General features: G+C 46.1%; 1 protein-coding gene across 1 annotated transcript in view; it reads right to left on the bottom strand.

The window, feature by feature from the left end:
• PRMT3 (protein arginine methyltransferase 3) overlaps positions 1-17,773 on the bottom strand; it is a 150,250-nt gene that overhangs the window by 18,595 nt on the left and 113,882 nt on the right. The gene's annotated exons all lie outside the window — the stretch shown is intronic.

Raw genomic sequence — 17,773 nt, 5'->3', positions numbered from 1 at the left:
CATGTACTTGTACAATAGAGTTAACGACGGCCGATGCAATTACACATCTTTGCTGCCATTGCGCTAAAAAGCCCCTCGGGGCGTCAGGTCCAGTGGCTCTCTGCCAGCACCGGACGTCTATTTATGCAGAAAAATGCGTCAAAGTCGCAATACAATGTGACTAGTACGCGCCAGCAGACTGGGCTGATTAATTTGACATGTCATCCCGTGTCACATGTCTGTGTGCATCGCATTGCGACTTATGGTGCCTACACACACACACATAGCGATGTGCTCACGATCAGCCGATGTGTACGATTTCCCCTGAAACTCTCCCCGGAAGCTCTGCACACGACCTGGTGTCCAATCTTCATACGATCTCTCCTGCATCCAGACTATCACAGTGCATCGCGTCCTAGAATGTCAGATCTGCCCTACAGCACGGCAGATCTGACGATGCGATGTACGACCAACGGGGACGCGCATCGTATCGTGAGTGGGGACTCACGATTTGGGCATTTTTTACACGAACTGTCGTTACGATGCGCCGAAATCGGCCAGATCAGGTAAAGAAAATCGGTGTGTGTGTAGGCACCTTTAGACTCATCGTCTGCAAAAAAAGACGCCACACGCCAGCAGAGTAGCACGGGATCTGGCAGCTCGCTCACTCCAGGTAAGTCGCGCAGTGTGGTGTATTCAGGCTAGATGTATCTGTGTATCTGTGAAAGACGTATATTGAGTGTAAACACGACCAGATCGTGGTCACAATAGATCGTTCATCTGCTGTATGAATGATATATCATCTGATGTGTACCCAGCATTACTCATACTGCCTACCCAGCCAATGTAGAATGTAATGCCCATCTGAGGGGAGTTTGTATGTTCTCCACATGTTTCCATGGGTTTTCTGTGGTTGCCTCTTACAATCCAAAAACATATCAGTAGGTTAATTCAATTCTGGCAAAAAAATTTTTTTACGTAACCCTAGTGTGTGTGTGTGTATGTGGTAGGGAACACAGAGGCCACAGGGGCAGGGACTGGTGTAAATGACTATTCTCTGTAAACGCTGCAGAATAGGTGTGCGCATATAAATGGACGTATGCTGAGTTATGCGCATACGGTCGGTGCCCCCAGGTTTCTCTAGGAGACCTTATCTTGGTGATAATGTACTGGCAATACTAACATTACCACGCAGACTGACAAGCAATGTAATATCATCTATACATTGTGTGCATGAGGCTACCATGCTAGGGATAACATCACCGCTCAGACTGACCAGCGATGTAATATCATCTAAACATTGTGTGCATGAGGCTACCATGCTAGGGATAACATCACCGCTCAGACTGACCAGCAATGTAATATCATCTATACATTGTGTGCATGAGGCTACCATGCTAGGGATAATATCACCGCTCAGACTGACCAGCAATGTAATATCATCTATACATTGTGTGCATAAGGCTACCATGCTAGGGATAACATCACCGCTCAGACTGACCAGCAATGTAATATCATCTATACATTGTGTGCATAAGGCTACCATGCTAGGGATAACATCACCGCTCAGACTGACCAGCAATGTAATATCATCTATACATTGTGTGCATAAGGCTACCATGCTAGGGATAACATCACCGCTCAGACTGACCAGCGATGTAATATCATCTAAACATTGTGTGCATGAGGCTACCATGCTAGGGATAACATCACCGCTCAGACTGACCAGCAATGTAATATCATCTATACATTGTGTGCATGAGGCTACCATGCTAGGGATAATATCACCGCTCAGACTGACCAGCAATGTAATATCATCTATACATTGTGTGCATAAGGCTACCATGCTAGGGATAACATCACCACTCAGACTGACCAGCAATGTAATATCATCTATACATTCTGTGCATGAGGCTACCATGCTAGGGATAACATCACCGCTCAGCCTGACCAGCGATGTAATATCATCTATACATTGTGTGCATGAGGCTACCGTGCTAGGGATAACATCACCACTCAGACTGACCAGCAATGTAATATCATCTATACATTGTGTGCATGAGGCTACCATGCTAGGGATAACATCACCGCTCAGACTGACCAGCGATGTAATATCATCTATACATTGTGTGCATGAGGCTACCATGCTAGGGATAACATCACCACTCAGACTGACCAGCAATGTAATATCATCTATACATTGTGTGCATGAGGCTACCATGCTAGGGATAACATCACCGCTCAGACTGACCAGCAGTGTAATATCATCTATACATTGTGTGCATGAGGCTACCATGCTAGGGATAACATCACCGCTCAGACTGACCAGCAATGTAATATCATCTATACATTGTGTGCATGAGGCTACCGTGCTAGGGATAACATCACCACTCAGACTGACCAGCAATGTAATATCATCTATACATTGTGTGCATGAGGCTACCATGCTAGGGATAACATCACCGCTCAGACTGACCAGCAGTGTAATATCATCTATACATTGTGTGCATGAGGCTACCATGCTAGGGATAACATCACCGCTCAGACTGACCAGCAATGTAATATCATCTATACATTGTGTGCATGAGGCTACCGTGCTAGGGATAACATCACCGCTCAGACTGACCAGCGATGTAATATCATCTATACATTGTGTGCATGAGGCTACCGTGCTAGGGATAACATCACCACTCAGACTGACCAGCAATGTAATATCATCTATACATTGTGTGCATGAGGCTACCATGCTAGGGATAACATCACCGCTCAGACTGACCAGCAATGTAATATCATCTTTACATTGTGTGCTTGAGGCTACCATGCTAGGGATAACATCACCGCTCAGCCTGACCAGCGATGTAATATCATCTATACATTGTGTGCATGAGCCTACCATGCTAGGTATAACATCACCGCTCAGACTGACCAGCAATGTAATATCATCTATACATTGTGTGCATGAGGCTACCATGCTAGGGATAACATCACCACTCAGACTGACCAGCAATGTAATATCATCTATACATTGTGTGCATGAGGCTACCATGCTAGGGATAACATCACCGCTCAGACTGACCAGCAGTGTAATATCATCTATATATTGTGTACATGAGGCTACCATGCTAGGGATAACATCACCGCTCAGACTGACCAGCAGTGTAATATCATCTATACATTGTGTACATGAGGCTACCATGCTAGGGATAACATCACCGCTCAGACTGACGAGCGATGTAATATCATCTATACATTGTGTGCATGAGGCTACCATGCTAGGGATAACATTACCGCTCAGACTGACCAGCAATGTAATATCATCTATACGCTACCATGCTAGGGATAACATTAATGGGTTGGTAATATTGTTGTGTACTGTAGCTCTGTGTGTATTCTGGGCATAACCCTGAGGACATCACAATGTGTAAGTAGTATAGTACCTGAAGGCACCTTTGCTCCAGGTGTTGCGCAGTACAGCCGAGCCCCATAGAGGACAGATCTGAGCATGGATAAAGGAAGAAGCTATGAGCAGGTAACAGGACATTGTCCCAGCACTAGTAATGGAATACGCTCGGCTCAGCTATGGCTGACTTACTATATTGATTTTCAGTCACCCACAAGTGCAGCTTCTCACCAGCATAAAACACATCAAGGTCTATCAAGACTGACTGTCATACATAATCAATTCATAGCCCTTATTTATTCCTACAGAAGGCATTCTGCAAGATGGACGACAATCCTCTTTGAGGTGCTGAGGAATTTTGGGGAAATAGAGATAAACAAAACACTGAAACCAACTGGACCGAGCTTTGGGCAGAACTGACATCAATACTGTGCGAGTGTTAAAGGCAAATTAAGAAAAAGCCGCTCCAGTCGTCTTTACATCTGAATCTGCACAAATATAAAGCTAGCTGTCACTCATTTAGAGGTTTAGCCAATATTAATGATTATATATATATATATATATATACATTTATTTTTCTAATAACTAAACGGTTCCACATGACAACTGAGGGGACCCTTCATCCTGAAATCAGCATTATGGAACACTAGTTGGGATACCCGGCATTGCCCGGGTTGAAGAATGGACCTTGAAGTAGCAGCCTTCATTGTTTACATTGCAGACCAACACTGGAGACCATGGCATATGACAATGTGCTTGGAGGACAATAGTAACTGTCAGTGCAGGTGCAGTGTGACAGTTGATCCTCCGACTCACTGTTCTTCCGTTGGAGCTCTGCCTGCCCCCCTACTGGTACAAATCAGCCTGCGCCTTCAAATTGGTGCAATCTTGCTTAAAGCAAAATTTTAAATCAGGGACTCCACGGCCTACTTGGTGGGCACCATGTAGACCACCATGGCCCTGACAAGCTTCAAACATAGACAAAAAACACACACTGGTCAAACTACACCACCATGCCAAATCTGGTGGGTACAAAACTACGGCTGTGCAAAAATTTAGGAGCTGATTGGCTGGTACTTTATCACTCTCCAAGGCTTAGTACATCTAGCCCAGAGCACTTTATTACACAAACTGTGAAAAACAGAGCGAGGGACACACATATATGAAATTACGTTTCGGGGTACAGACTCATAGGGCGGTATTCAATTGATTATTCCCCCCTTCGCACCCGACGGAGCTATTCTATTGTTGCTCCTGTCGGGTGCGATCAGCTGCTAGCGCTCAATTTCAGCTCGCAGCCCCAGAGGGGTGCGGGCTGAAATCGGCGAAAAGTGTCTTGTTTGGGCGCCCAAACGGCACTTTTCGCGATCGCGCCCAGCACTTTGGTCGGGGTTAGCCGTTTTACGCGGCTAAACCCGACCACTTTGGGTGCGATCAGCGTGAAACGCTGGCACAATTGAATAGTGGCCCGCGATCTCCTGTCACTTTAGACGGGAGATGCGGGCCGCGAAATCAATTGAATTCCGCCCATAGTGTTGCTGTGATTCTACTGTCTATAGCAAATAATGTATACATGTAAATCCTATGTACAGACAGCAGTTCTGGGAGTTTTAGTTCCTGCCCTTATACCAAAGGTTCCCCAACTGTTCGCCGTGGCAGCCTGAGGTGCCTCGGGACACTTGCAGGGGTTCCTCAGGGTCAATGTAATGTAAATATGTGGACAAAAAGCAGCACAAACCTGTCCCCACCACATACTTGAGCCTAGGGATGACAGGGGAGCACAATTTACTTCACTTTACTTCATTTTTTCAATAACAAACTTTTGGCCTAGGGGTGCCCTGAAGACCAATGCTGATATTCTAGTGCGCCGTGATTCAAAACGGTTTGGGAACCACTGCCTTACACAGATCTGTAACACTGGCCAGGAATTGTTCTCCCCCAGAAGCCATTAGGGACACCGATAGCAATGATTATTTCTGCTGCTTTCCTTTGACGGAATGGCATTCTCCGAGACACGCGTTTAGCAGTCCCGGTGGGGAGGAGGGGGGACTTGTTCTCCTGCTCTATGGGACCCCTTTATTCAGAGACAATCAACTTTTACAAGCGGCTCCCGGGAGCAGCACAGAACAGCCGGCAGAATCATCAGTTCTATGGGAAGAAAGGAAATTAAAAATGATGGTTGTGGCTTTTATCAGAGGGAGTAATTTGTCATTGTGATAGTCCCGCTCTCCTGTGTTCTGCTGGAGATACAATGAAGCAGTTGGCCACACAAAGTAGGAGGATAATGTACTCATGATGGGGTTTAGCCAAGCATGAAGGATCAGTGATTATAAACCCTGCAGCGGCTTTAGCGCTTCCCTGTAATCCACCAGCAAATCCTATGGACAAACTGTCACAAAATATCACACAAAATGTAGAAGCAGCGCTACAAGGAGGTATCCGGTCCCCAGATATTATACAATGGATTTTACAATCATTTGTTTCAGATTCTACCAGCGCCAAGAGATCGTTTCCCATTATCGCAGACAGCGCTGTCTGTGTGCTGGGAATCCAACTAACAAACTGATCTACTGAGCTACATTCAGGCGATGGCTTGGCCCTGCTTATTCACTCTGCCAGGAGATGAAAGTTTAAGGAGTAAATCTAAGCACAACAATAATATAGCCATTTTGTAAATAACTTACTAAAACAATGTACGTTACACAATGCATCTACTGCAATAATTGCTGATATTCCCCCGTGTGACTATCCCAATGTACTGTCAGTGCACTCAGTGCTCATAATCTCCATTCATTGTCATTGTCAGTGGCGGTGGATTAATAAAGTTCGATTTATCCACCTCCCAGAATTTCACTGGCTCAAACTTCTCCCCGTGTTTCAGGTTAGAAGGATCCAGGCGATACATTTCTTCTATATTAATACATAGCGTTATAGATCCTGGGTCCTGGCATGAGATGAGATGTCCGTTACAAATATACAGAAGAATTTTGGTTGATATGCCTGGATACCTCTTAAGATGGGAACATGCAGCAATCCTGAAGCAAAGTGCAACCCCGCATCTGATATTTTCAGATATGTGGAGGTAAGATACTGAGATTGCAGTGATTTGAGCTGCTGTGACATCACTGTATGGACAAATCCTATATATATATATATATATATATATATATATCTCTAGCTGAAGTATCCGGCGTTGCCTTGGTTTAAATCTTCAAGTTATTGAGTTTTATTATGTGATGTCATCCAAATCCCTTCAATGGAAGACCCAGAACAGGCTCCTTGGATCAAAGTTCTGCCCGGCGCCCTCCTCTGTGAGGTCTGACCGGGACCCTAACCACTCCATTAAAAATCCCAGGCCGATTGCCATCCCTCTGTGAGGTTTTCATCCAAATCCATCCAGTGGAAGACCCAGACAGGCTCCCCGGGTCACAGTTCTGCCCAGCGTACACCAACAGTAGGTCAGACCGGGACCTCAACCCCCTAGTATGTCTTCTGGGATCAAATGATACCACTCTGTGAGGTTTTCATCCAAATCCATCTACTGGAAGGCCCAGAACAGGCTCCCCGGGTCACAGTTCTGCCCAGCGTACACCAACTGGAGGTCCGACCGGGACCCTAACCCCCCCCCCCCACTGAAAACCTGGCCAGGATCCAACTGGACATCCTCGCATTGGTTTCATCACAATCGGAGCAGGGGTGTCCGGATGCATAACCAATTAATTTTATACACAAGATACAGGTCAGCATTTCAAATATACTAAAGGCAAATGTTGTCTTTACTGGCTCTATAAAGAGAGGGATGATGCATATATTGCAGCACATAATGCAAAGAGTATACACAATAACTTCCCATAGGCAAACATACTGTAAGTCATTAGCAGGCTTAATAGCCTCATAAAATAAAATCAGCACACATGGCACTGAATTTCCAATACTGACCATGAAAAGAAAGGTTACAGGTTGTGACCGAGGGGGCCTTTGTTACTATGCGGACAGTCATTTTCACGTCTAGTGAAGAACCATTACAAAGTAATTCAGCTGGACTGGGGCTCAGTGTCCCGTCATTGGTCCTGATGTGTCCGTATAGGAACAGATAAGATTCTCCTGCAATGCAGCGGGGAAGCTAATCACAGCGTACGTACAATGAGATCCTCTTATTACTCCTGACACTTCATGCAGAGAAGCAGATAAGACTCTTCTCTAGCGCAGCAAGGAACCTAATCGCTGCATCGCAAGGACTACAAATAGAATCCTGGTTGCGGACATAGAACAAGTCACTATCACATGGAGGGTTGTATAACAATAAAAAAGGGGTGAGCTAGATTTGTTAGTGGGTCATACCCCAAGACGGGCAAGTTTTATGTCCAGCGAGTCTGCGATACATAGAGCCCCGGATTCACAATACGTTATTTTATAATAGTGAAAGAACACTGACGTCCATTGGCCTTGTACAGAGCATGCGGAAAGTATTCACAGCGCTTCACTTTTTCCACATTTTGTTGTTACAGCCTTATTCCATGGTTTGGCCTGGTGATGAGCGGTGCCTGGTTTCCTCCAAACAGAACGCCTGGTATTGTCTCATCGGACCAGAGAATTTTGTTTCTCATGGTCTGAGAGTCCTTCAGGTGCATTTTGGCAAACTCCAGGTGGGCTGCCATGTGCTTTTTACTAAGGAGTGGCTTCCGTCTGGTCACTCTACCATACAGGCCTGATTGGTGGATTGCTGCAGAGATGGTTGTCTTTCTGGAAGGTTCTCCTCTCTCCACAGAGGAATGCTGTAGCTTTGACAGAGTGACCATCGGGTTCTTGGTCACCTCCCTGACTAGGGCCCTTCTCCCACGATCGCTGAGTTTAGAGGGCCGGCCAACTCTAGGAAGAGTCCTGGTGGTTCCAAACTTCTTCCATTTACGGATGATGGAGGCCACTGTGCTCATTGAGACCTTCAAAGCAGCAGATATTTTTCTGTACCCTTCCCCAGATTTGTGCCTCGAGACAATCCTGTCTCGGAGGTCTACAGACAATTCCTTGGACTTCATGCTTGGTTTGTGCTCTGATATGCACTGTCAAATGTGGGACCTTATATTATAGACAGGTGTTTGCCTTTCAAAATCATGTCCAAACAACTGAATTTACCACAGGTAGACTCTAATTAAGCTGTAGGAACATCTCAAGGATGATCAGTGGAAACAGGATGCACCTGAGCTCAATTTTGAGCTTCATGGGAAAAGCTGTGAATACTTATGTACATGTGATTTCTTTGTTTTTGTTTTTTGTTTATTAAATTTGCAAAAATCTAAAAAAAAAAACGATGTAATTATGGGGTATTTTGTGTAGAATTTTGAGGACAAAAATTAATTTATTCCATTTTGGAATAAGGCTGTAACATAACAAAATGTGGAAAAAGTGAAGCGCTGTGAATACTTTCCGGATGCACTGTAGTTAGGGAGAATAGACCGACACGGTATAGGAAGGTGAGAGGGGCCTATGAATTATATAGAAGATTCTACAAGAGTAGATAAAACTAAATGATGAAGGAAGAGCTAGAAGAAGAGAAAATAAGATCAGCATGAAGGAGAAATGGTCAGACCTAGAACTCACAGGGGGGGGGGGGGGGGGGACTGGATATAGGATCTACACGTAGGATGAATGAACGTCATAGAAAGCGGGAGCGATGAATAATAGGCGTCTAATATGATCCCACAAAGGCCAATGCTGGACCCTCCCTGCTCAGACGCCTGCTGTCTCCTGAGCCAATGTCTCTGGGATGTAGGTAATATGTCGACGCTCAGTGATGACACGGTCAATGCGGACAAGGGAATGATTTCGCAGAAATCTGCTGCAGAAGGCTAATTACCTCTGCATATCGCAGTCCCCATTTTATTAATAGGGACCCCTGTGTTTGGCCCCGTTAGTTATGGTGTAAGCCGCTTTAAGGCTACGGACGCTTTACTCGCCGGAGAGAGGTCTTACACCCCCTCTTCCGCAGCCACTGGCCGGTAGCGGGATCTGACAGTGTGCGCTTGCGCCGTGCCAGATTCCCCCGGAGAGTCTTTCACAAACATGAAAGACTCCTCCAAAATGCCGGGGTAGTAACTCACGTGGACGGCGGTTATCGCTAGCGCTGTCTCCTACAGGTTCAGTTTAGTACAAAACAAGAATCATTTTCATTCAAAATTAAAATATCCGCCGCGATACAGATTTTGAATAATCCGGACAGTGCTGTGATTAATACATAGGCTCCCAGAGCTAAATAATAATTTCCTCTCCCTATAGAAGCTAGCTGCCTGGTAACACAACAGTAAACGGTGCCTCGGTATCATCCATGGCTCAGAGATGTATCATCTTCTCTACGTCCCATCTATATCCTGTTACATACATTTACCATATCTCACATAAAGACAAAAACATAATAAACGCACAATCTTCCCCACTGACTACAGCAATTTCCAGCTTTCTGGTCTTCCCCTAACCCGTCTTCCTCCGGTACAATCAATGCTGAATGCAGTAGTTACACAAATTTCATGCACAAACCGTTCTACTGCTGCCCCCTCTCTGACATTTTATACATCGGTGCCTATATTCCAGTATAAAATACTTACACTCTTAACCAACTTGCGTGGCACAAACGCATGAGATGCATCTGCAGCCAGGAGCAGTTCACCTAACACGGCCACACCCCATGCGTTCCCCATCTGCATGGAGGAAGTCTTAAGGGATGCTCTGCGCTACCGAGTTACGCCACGGCATGGCACGGCTAGAAAGGTTGTTTAACGCGCAAGGAGGCTAGATGTATGTGGCCACATCTGTAGGACTCTTATGCTGGGTACAATCTAGACCAAAAAATATCTGTGGTCAAGTTGAAGAGCCGATAGCTGTCACAAGGCCACGTCCCATTTCTGTGCGCACGCCTTTGGTATGACATTCGCAGGAGCATGACCTTGTGCAACCCCCCGTTTTTAGTCACGCTAGCGGTGAGCCCAGCACATTGAAAACACTCAATTTACATAAAGTTCCCAATATAATTTTTTCACTGTTGAAGTGAAAGAAAAAGCCAGAACAATATAGAAAACATTGACACGTTCACATAAACTACACAGAAACAAGCCACATCCACATAAACTACACAGAAACAAGCCACATCCACATAAACTACACAGAAACAAGCCACATCCACAAACTACACAGAAGCAAGTCAGATCCACATAAACTACACAGAAACAAGCCACATCCACAGAAACTACACAGAAACAAGCCAGATCCACATAAACTACACAGAAACAAGTCAGATCCACATAAAATAAATAGAAACAAGCCAGATCCACATAAACTACACAGAAACAAGTCAGATCCACATAAACTACACAGAAACAAGCCGAATCCACATAAACTACACAGAAACAAGCCACATCCACATAATTTACACAGAAACAAGTCAGATCCACAGAAAATACACAGAAACAAGCCAGATCCACAGAAACTACACAGAAACAAGTCAGATCCACAGAAACTACACAGAAACAAGCCAGATCCACAGAAAATACACAGAAACAAGCCAGATCCACATAAACTAGAGAGTAACAAGCCAGATCCACATAAACTAGAGAGTAACAAGCCAGATCCACGTAAAATACACAGAAACAAGCCAGATCCACATAAACTACACATAAACAAGCCAGATCCACATAATTTACACAGAAACAAGCCACATCCACATAATGTACACAGAAACAAGCCAGATCCACATAAACTACACAGAAACAAGCCAGATCCACATAAACTACACATAAACAAGCCAGATCCACATAAACTACACAGAAACAAGCCAGATCCACAGAAACTACACAGAAACAAGCCACATCCACATAAACTACACAGAAACAAGCCACATCCACATAATTTACACAGAAACAAGCCACATCCACATAATTTACACAGAAACAAGTCAGATCCACAGAAAATACACAGAAACAAGCCAGATCCACAGAAAATACACAGAAACAAGCCAGATCCACAGAAACTACACAGAAACAAGCCAGATCCACAGAAAATACACAGAAACAAGCCAGATCCACAGAAAATACACAGAAACAAGCCAGATCCACATAAACTACATAGAATCAAGCCAGATCCACATAAACTACATAGAATCAAGCCAGATCCACATAAAATACATTTAAAATACACATACAAATAAAATACTTATTGAAATCCAGAACCACATAAAATACATTGAGAAAGCCAGTGACTATTATGCTGTGCCCCCCTGTAGTTGTGCCCATTAAGCAATGCCCCCTGTAGCTGTGCCCATTATGCAATGTCCCCCAGTAGTTGTGCCACTTCTGCAATGCTCCCTGTAGTCGTGCCCCCTAAGGAAGTGCCCAGAGTTCTAGCTCCCCCTCCCCGCCCACACCCCTATGAAGAAACTTACCTGTCTTCATGCTGGCAACGCTCCACGCAGTCAGGGCTCCAGAGTCCCGTCTTCGCTGCTGCTGCTGCCACTACCTGCTAGATCCAGCAGGCGTGCAGGCTGGCCTCTGAAGTGATCAGAGGCTTCTTTAGTCTCTGATCGCTTCAGAGACCAACATTCTCAATACAAGTGGGGGTCTGATGCGCTGCGTGCCGCATTGGAAACTCAAAAGAGCTACATGCGGCTCGAGAGCCGCATGTTGGCCACCCCTGCACTAGATGATATCTCGTCCGGCGGAATAGAGCGACATAGCAGGCACATCGTCTAGGGTGTACCTGCTATGTCGCTGACGATGCAAGCTCCTGCGTGTTGTCAGTGACATCCCCGTCGATCCTACATGCAGGGCCGACAGGGGATGTCGTTAGCGAGGGCCATGCTGCCGAATGCAGAATGGCCGTCGTTCCCGGCATCAGAAGGATATCAGGCTGGGTACACATAGTCTAGTGTGTACCCAGCCTTACCTGTGAATGCACAGTCTTGTTTAATAACAGTGTCTGTGCCCAACTGCAAAGTGCTGATGCTACAGAAATAGATACTAATAAATAAAATAAGAGGTAATAATACAGCAATTGTTTTGAAATCATGGAAAATAAAAGCAGAAACACAAACGTCGGATCTATTACATTTATTTCCGTACAAGTTCTCTGCAGCAAATTAATGCAGATTATTCTGTAGTGAGACAGTAATGTCTCCTCAGATTTGTATTTTGTACTAAATATCTACGGGACCGAGGTTTTCTCCCAAGATACAAAAACATAACGGTAAGTGAATTGGCTTCTGACAAAAATGAACCATAGTGTGTGTTTCTCTCTCCATGGGGTATGGAATATAGATTGTAAGCTCCACTGGGACGGAGACTGATGTGACTGACTAAATAGGTCTCTGTAAAGGGCTGCGGCATATTTCTGAGCTATATAAATAACGCTTAATAAACAAATCCGCACAATATGCAGCAAGCCATTGGCTGGAACCAGCTTTTGCGGTTACCAGAAATATTTGCCTAAGCCATGTTTTATTTTATTACAGGAACGCCTCCTTTATCAGACAGCTCCTACTTCCCCATTCTTGGGTCTAATAGGAGTAGTAGTACTTCCCGGAGTGTGCTCTGCCTATTAAAATATCCCGGAGTCATTATACCTATTAAGGAGAGAATTACATTTCAGCCAATGGCGTTGCAGTATTTCATTTCAAGGTATCACTTATCATCCATCTGCCAGGAAGTAATTTTAGGGCCGGTTAGTTTACTGGATTGAATTTGCAGGGTCAAAATCAGGGCAATGCGACAAAAAAAAAAAACCCTGGGAGAGGGATGTGACTGGCGCATAATATACCCCGGCTCTGCGCCGTACGTTCTGTTTAATTCCATTCACAGAAAGAACACAGTGATGTTCCTGTGAGAAGAACTTCTGTGGGTAATGAGAACAGCGGGATAATGGAAGATGGGAAAAGTCTGAACACACGACCGGAATGCAGAATAGGCGATGGGCCGCGCTCAGGATCTCGTCAGCCCTGAGTCTTGTACTGCTAAATTGTATCAGTCGCCTAAACACCACGGAGACAGCCATGGGCTCCTCTGACACATGATATTTTCTTGGAATGATACTGTTGTCATCCAATTTATAAAAGTACAATTCCGCCAAACCCAGGTTTAAATGTTTTACTACCGTACGCCATGTCTGTCACATCTCCGCGCCCCTGTCTTCATTCCCAAGAGCTAACGCCCCCCCCCCCCCCATAGACCATGAGAAAAACAAATGAATAAATGCATCGTACCAGTAATAAAACAACAAACAGGTGACACAACAAGATGCTGACTGCCGCCCTGCGCAATTTCGCTGTCTATCACCATGCCGACCGTACCAGCGCCAGTCTGGGACAATACATATCAACTTTCTACACACCCGGGCCTTCTGACTGCCAAACAACGTCCCATCTTCTGACAGGTAATTTATCTGACGAATGAGAAGAACTTCGGAACCTCCGTTAACTCAACTGCGATTTACTTTAAGGACTAAGACCCTGAAGGCTACAAATCTGTCAGGAGGACAAATGTTTCTTCCGGGAGACTTGACATCTGATGACTGAAACTGGCAGCTCACCGCGCGCGTCACACGTCAGAACTAAACATCGCTCAGATGATGATCTTTCAATATTACACCAGATCAGGCTGCAATAGCGCTAATGACATTGGTTATGTTCGTCTTTTAAAGCAGAAATTGCAGACTGCCGATTGTTTTACACCTTCAACATCCTTTGGGTCGTCAGGATTAAAATTGGATCAATTAACTCTTGTTCTGCCAGGCTCCACTGATCCATACATACGCCACACGGGAGAAACATGCTAAACATCCCGCACTGACATGGCACAACATGCGATTGTTACCACTACGGGGACTGATGTGTAAGTACAGACAGGTCTGAGCCAGAAGTAATACTGAGGCCAATGACTGGGAGAACGACTTGCAGTCTCCCTGTGTATTGACCCTTACAGACAGTGGTTCTGAGCTGTACGCAGTTTGCGCTACACCTGGCCCTATACATACGCTTGGTTTGATAATCATCATATCAAGCGCACTTACACCAGCCCTGCATGAAGAGCAAATGACACCAGTTATTTATATAGCGCACACATATTCCGCAGCGCTTTTACAGAGAATAGTTGGCCATTCACATCAGTCCCTGCCACAGAAGAGCTTACAATCTATATTCCCTACCACATGCTCACACACAAATTAGGGTTAAATTTGTCTGGAGCCAATTAACCGACCAGCATATTTTTGGATTGTGGGAGGAAACTGGCGTACCCCACACAAGCACAGGGAGAATATACAAACTCCACACAGTTACGGGCGAAGTGGGAATTGAACCCACGAACCTCAGTGCTGTGAAGCAGTAATGCTAACCATTACACCATCTGTGCTGCCAAATGCTAACCATTACACAGTCTGTGCTGCCCAATGCTAACCATTACACCGTCTGTGCTGCCCAATGCTAACCATTACACCGTCTGTGCTGCCCAGTGCTAACCATTACACCGTCTGTGCTGCCCAATGCTAACCATTACACCCTCTGTGCTGCCCAATGCTAACCATTACACCGTCTGTGCTGCCCAATGCTAACCATTACACAGTCTGTGCTGCCCAATGCTAACCATTACACCCTCTGTGCTGCCCAATGCTAACCATTACACCGTCTGTGCTGCCCAATGCTAACCATTACACCGTCTGTGCTGCCCAGTGCTAACCATTACACCCTCTGTGCTGCCCAATGCTAACCATTACACCCTCTGTGCTGCCCAATGCTAACCATTACACCCTCTGTGCTGCCCAATGCTAACCATTACACAGTCTGTGCTGCCCAATGCTAACCATTACACCCTCTGTGCTGCCCAATGCTAACCATTACACCCTCTGTGCTGCCCAATACTAACCATTACACCCTCTGTGCTGCCCAATGCTAACCATTACACCCTCTGTGCTGCCCAATGCTAACCATTACACCGTCTGTGCTGCCCAATGCTAACCATTACACCGTCTGTGCTGCCCAATGCTAACCATTACACCGTCTGTGCTGCCCAGTGCTAACCATTACACCCTCTGTGCTGCCCAATGCTAACCATTACACCCTCTGTGCTGCCCAATGCTAACCATTACACCGTCTGTGCTGCCCAATGCTAACCATTACACAGTCTGTGCTGCCCAATGCTAACCATTACACAGTCTGTGCTGCCCAATGCTAACCATTACACCCTCTGTGCTGCCCAATGCTAACCATTACACTGTCTGTGTTGCCCAATGCTAACCATTACACCCCCATAACACCGTCTGTGCTGCCCAATGCTAACCATTACACCGTCTGTGCTGCCCAATGCTAACCATTACACCGTCTGTGCTGCCCAATGCTAACCATTATACCCTCTGTGCTGCCTAATGCTAACCATTACACCGTCTGTGCTGCCCAATGCTAACCATTACACCGTCTGTGCTGCCCAATGCTAACCATTACACCATCTGTGCTGCCCAATGCTAACCATTACACTGTCTGTGCTGCCCAATGCTAACCATTACACCCCCATAACACCGTCTGTGCTGCCCAATGCTAACCATTACACCCTCTGTGCTGCACAACGCTAACCATTACACCCTCTGTGCTGCCCAATGCTAACCATTACACCCTCTGTGCTGCCCAATGCTAACCATTACACCCTCTGTGCTGCCCAATGCTAACCATTACACCCTCTGTGCTGCCCAATGCTAACCATTACACCCTCTGTGCTGCCCAATGCTAACCATTACACCGTCTGTGCTGCCCAATGCTAACCATTACACCCCCATAACACCGTCTGTGCTGCCCAATGCTAACCATTACACCCTCTGTGCTGCCCAATGCTAACCATTACACCCTCTGTGCTGCCCAATGCTAACCATTACACCCTCTCTGCTGCCCAATGCTAACCATTACACCGTCTGTGCTGCCCAATGCTAACCATTACACCGTCTGTGCTGCCCAATGCTAACCATTACACCCTCTGTGCTGCCCAATGCTAACCATTACACCCTCTCTGCTGCCCAATGCTAACCATTACACCGTCTGTGCTGCCCAATGCTAACCATTACACCGTCTGTGCTGCCCAATGCTAACCATTACACCCTCTCTGCTGCCCAATGCTAACCATTACACAGCACAGAGGGTGTAATGGTTAGCATTGGGCAGCACAGAGGGTGTAATGGTTAGCATTGGGCAGCACAGAGGGTGCTGCCCAATGCTAACCATTACACCCTCTGTGCTGCCCAATGCTAACCATTACACCCTCTGTGCTGCCCAATGCTAACCATTACACCCTCTGTGCTGCCCAATGCTAACCATTACACCGTCTGTGCTGCCCAATGCTAACCATTACACCCTCTGTGCTGCCCAATGCTAACCATTACACCCTCTGTGCTGCCCAATGCTAACCATTACACCCTCTGTGCTGCCCAATGCTAACCATTACACCCTCTGTGCTGCCCAATGCTAACCATTACACCCTCTGTGCTGCCCAATGCTAACCATTACACCCTCTGTGCTGCCCAATGCTAACCATTACACCCTCTGTGCTGCCCAATGCTAACCATTACACCGTCTGTGCTGCCCAATGCTAACCATTACACCCTCTGTGCTGCCCAATGCTAACCATTACACCTTCTGTGCTGCCCAATGCTAACCATTACACCCTCTGTGCTGCCCTGTTACTCCTCCTCACTCTTAAGTGTAAATGCAATCAAAATGAGCCCCCTGTACAGGCATGTGCACAGTTACAGATCATGCGCAGTGTACACGAGCATCGGCCTAAGCGTCAGTCTGCGCAGCTTTCACATCATATGTCGCTATTGTCTGTCATACTGTGACCCTAATCCCAATGACCCCCCAGGAATCTATATGCCATAGCCCCTATTCATGCCGTACTAGCTCTGACAGATCAGTGATGAGCAATTGAACCTCTCATCTGGCGATTACTGTGGCCTCCTGGGGAGCGACAGCTGCCGCCATAACCTCCAATTTCATGCCTCAATTCTCCACTGTCCATCACCATTCCAACGGTAGCACAAGAGCGGAAGCTGTGCACACACCGGGGGCTGGGAATGTTCCTGCGTTACAGTAGCAGCACACACTTCCCCCCCACTTACAGCTACGGCGGTCATTCCGCTACGTTACGCATCACCTTTTCCGCACATCTCGAAGACTATATGATCATTTGGGCAAGACCGTCGGTCGTCTAATGTTACATGGCGCTGAGCAGGTGTGCGGCCACAGGTCGGCCATGCTCTGAATGATCTGGTAGTAGAGTGGGGATCACTGATCCCTATGTGATTATAGTCCATTCACGTGAGATTTCTGAGAAAATTCAGCAAAGGTTCTATTTTATGGTCTCGGGGGGGATGTAGGAA

The sequence above is a fragment of the Taudactylus pleione genome, unplaced genomic scaffold (genome assembly GCF_031769625.1).
Source record: "Taudactylus pleione unplaced genomic scaffold, aTauple2 ptg000875l, whole genome shotgun sequence".
NCBI classification, from domain to species: domain Eukaryota; kingdom Metazoa; phylum Chordata; class Amphibia; order Anura; family Myobatrachidae; genus Taudactylus; species Taudactylus pleione.
This window is presented reverse-complemented; position numbering and strand designations above follow the sequence as displayed.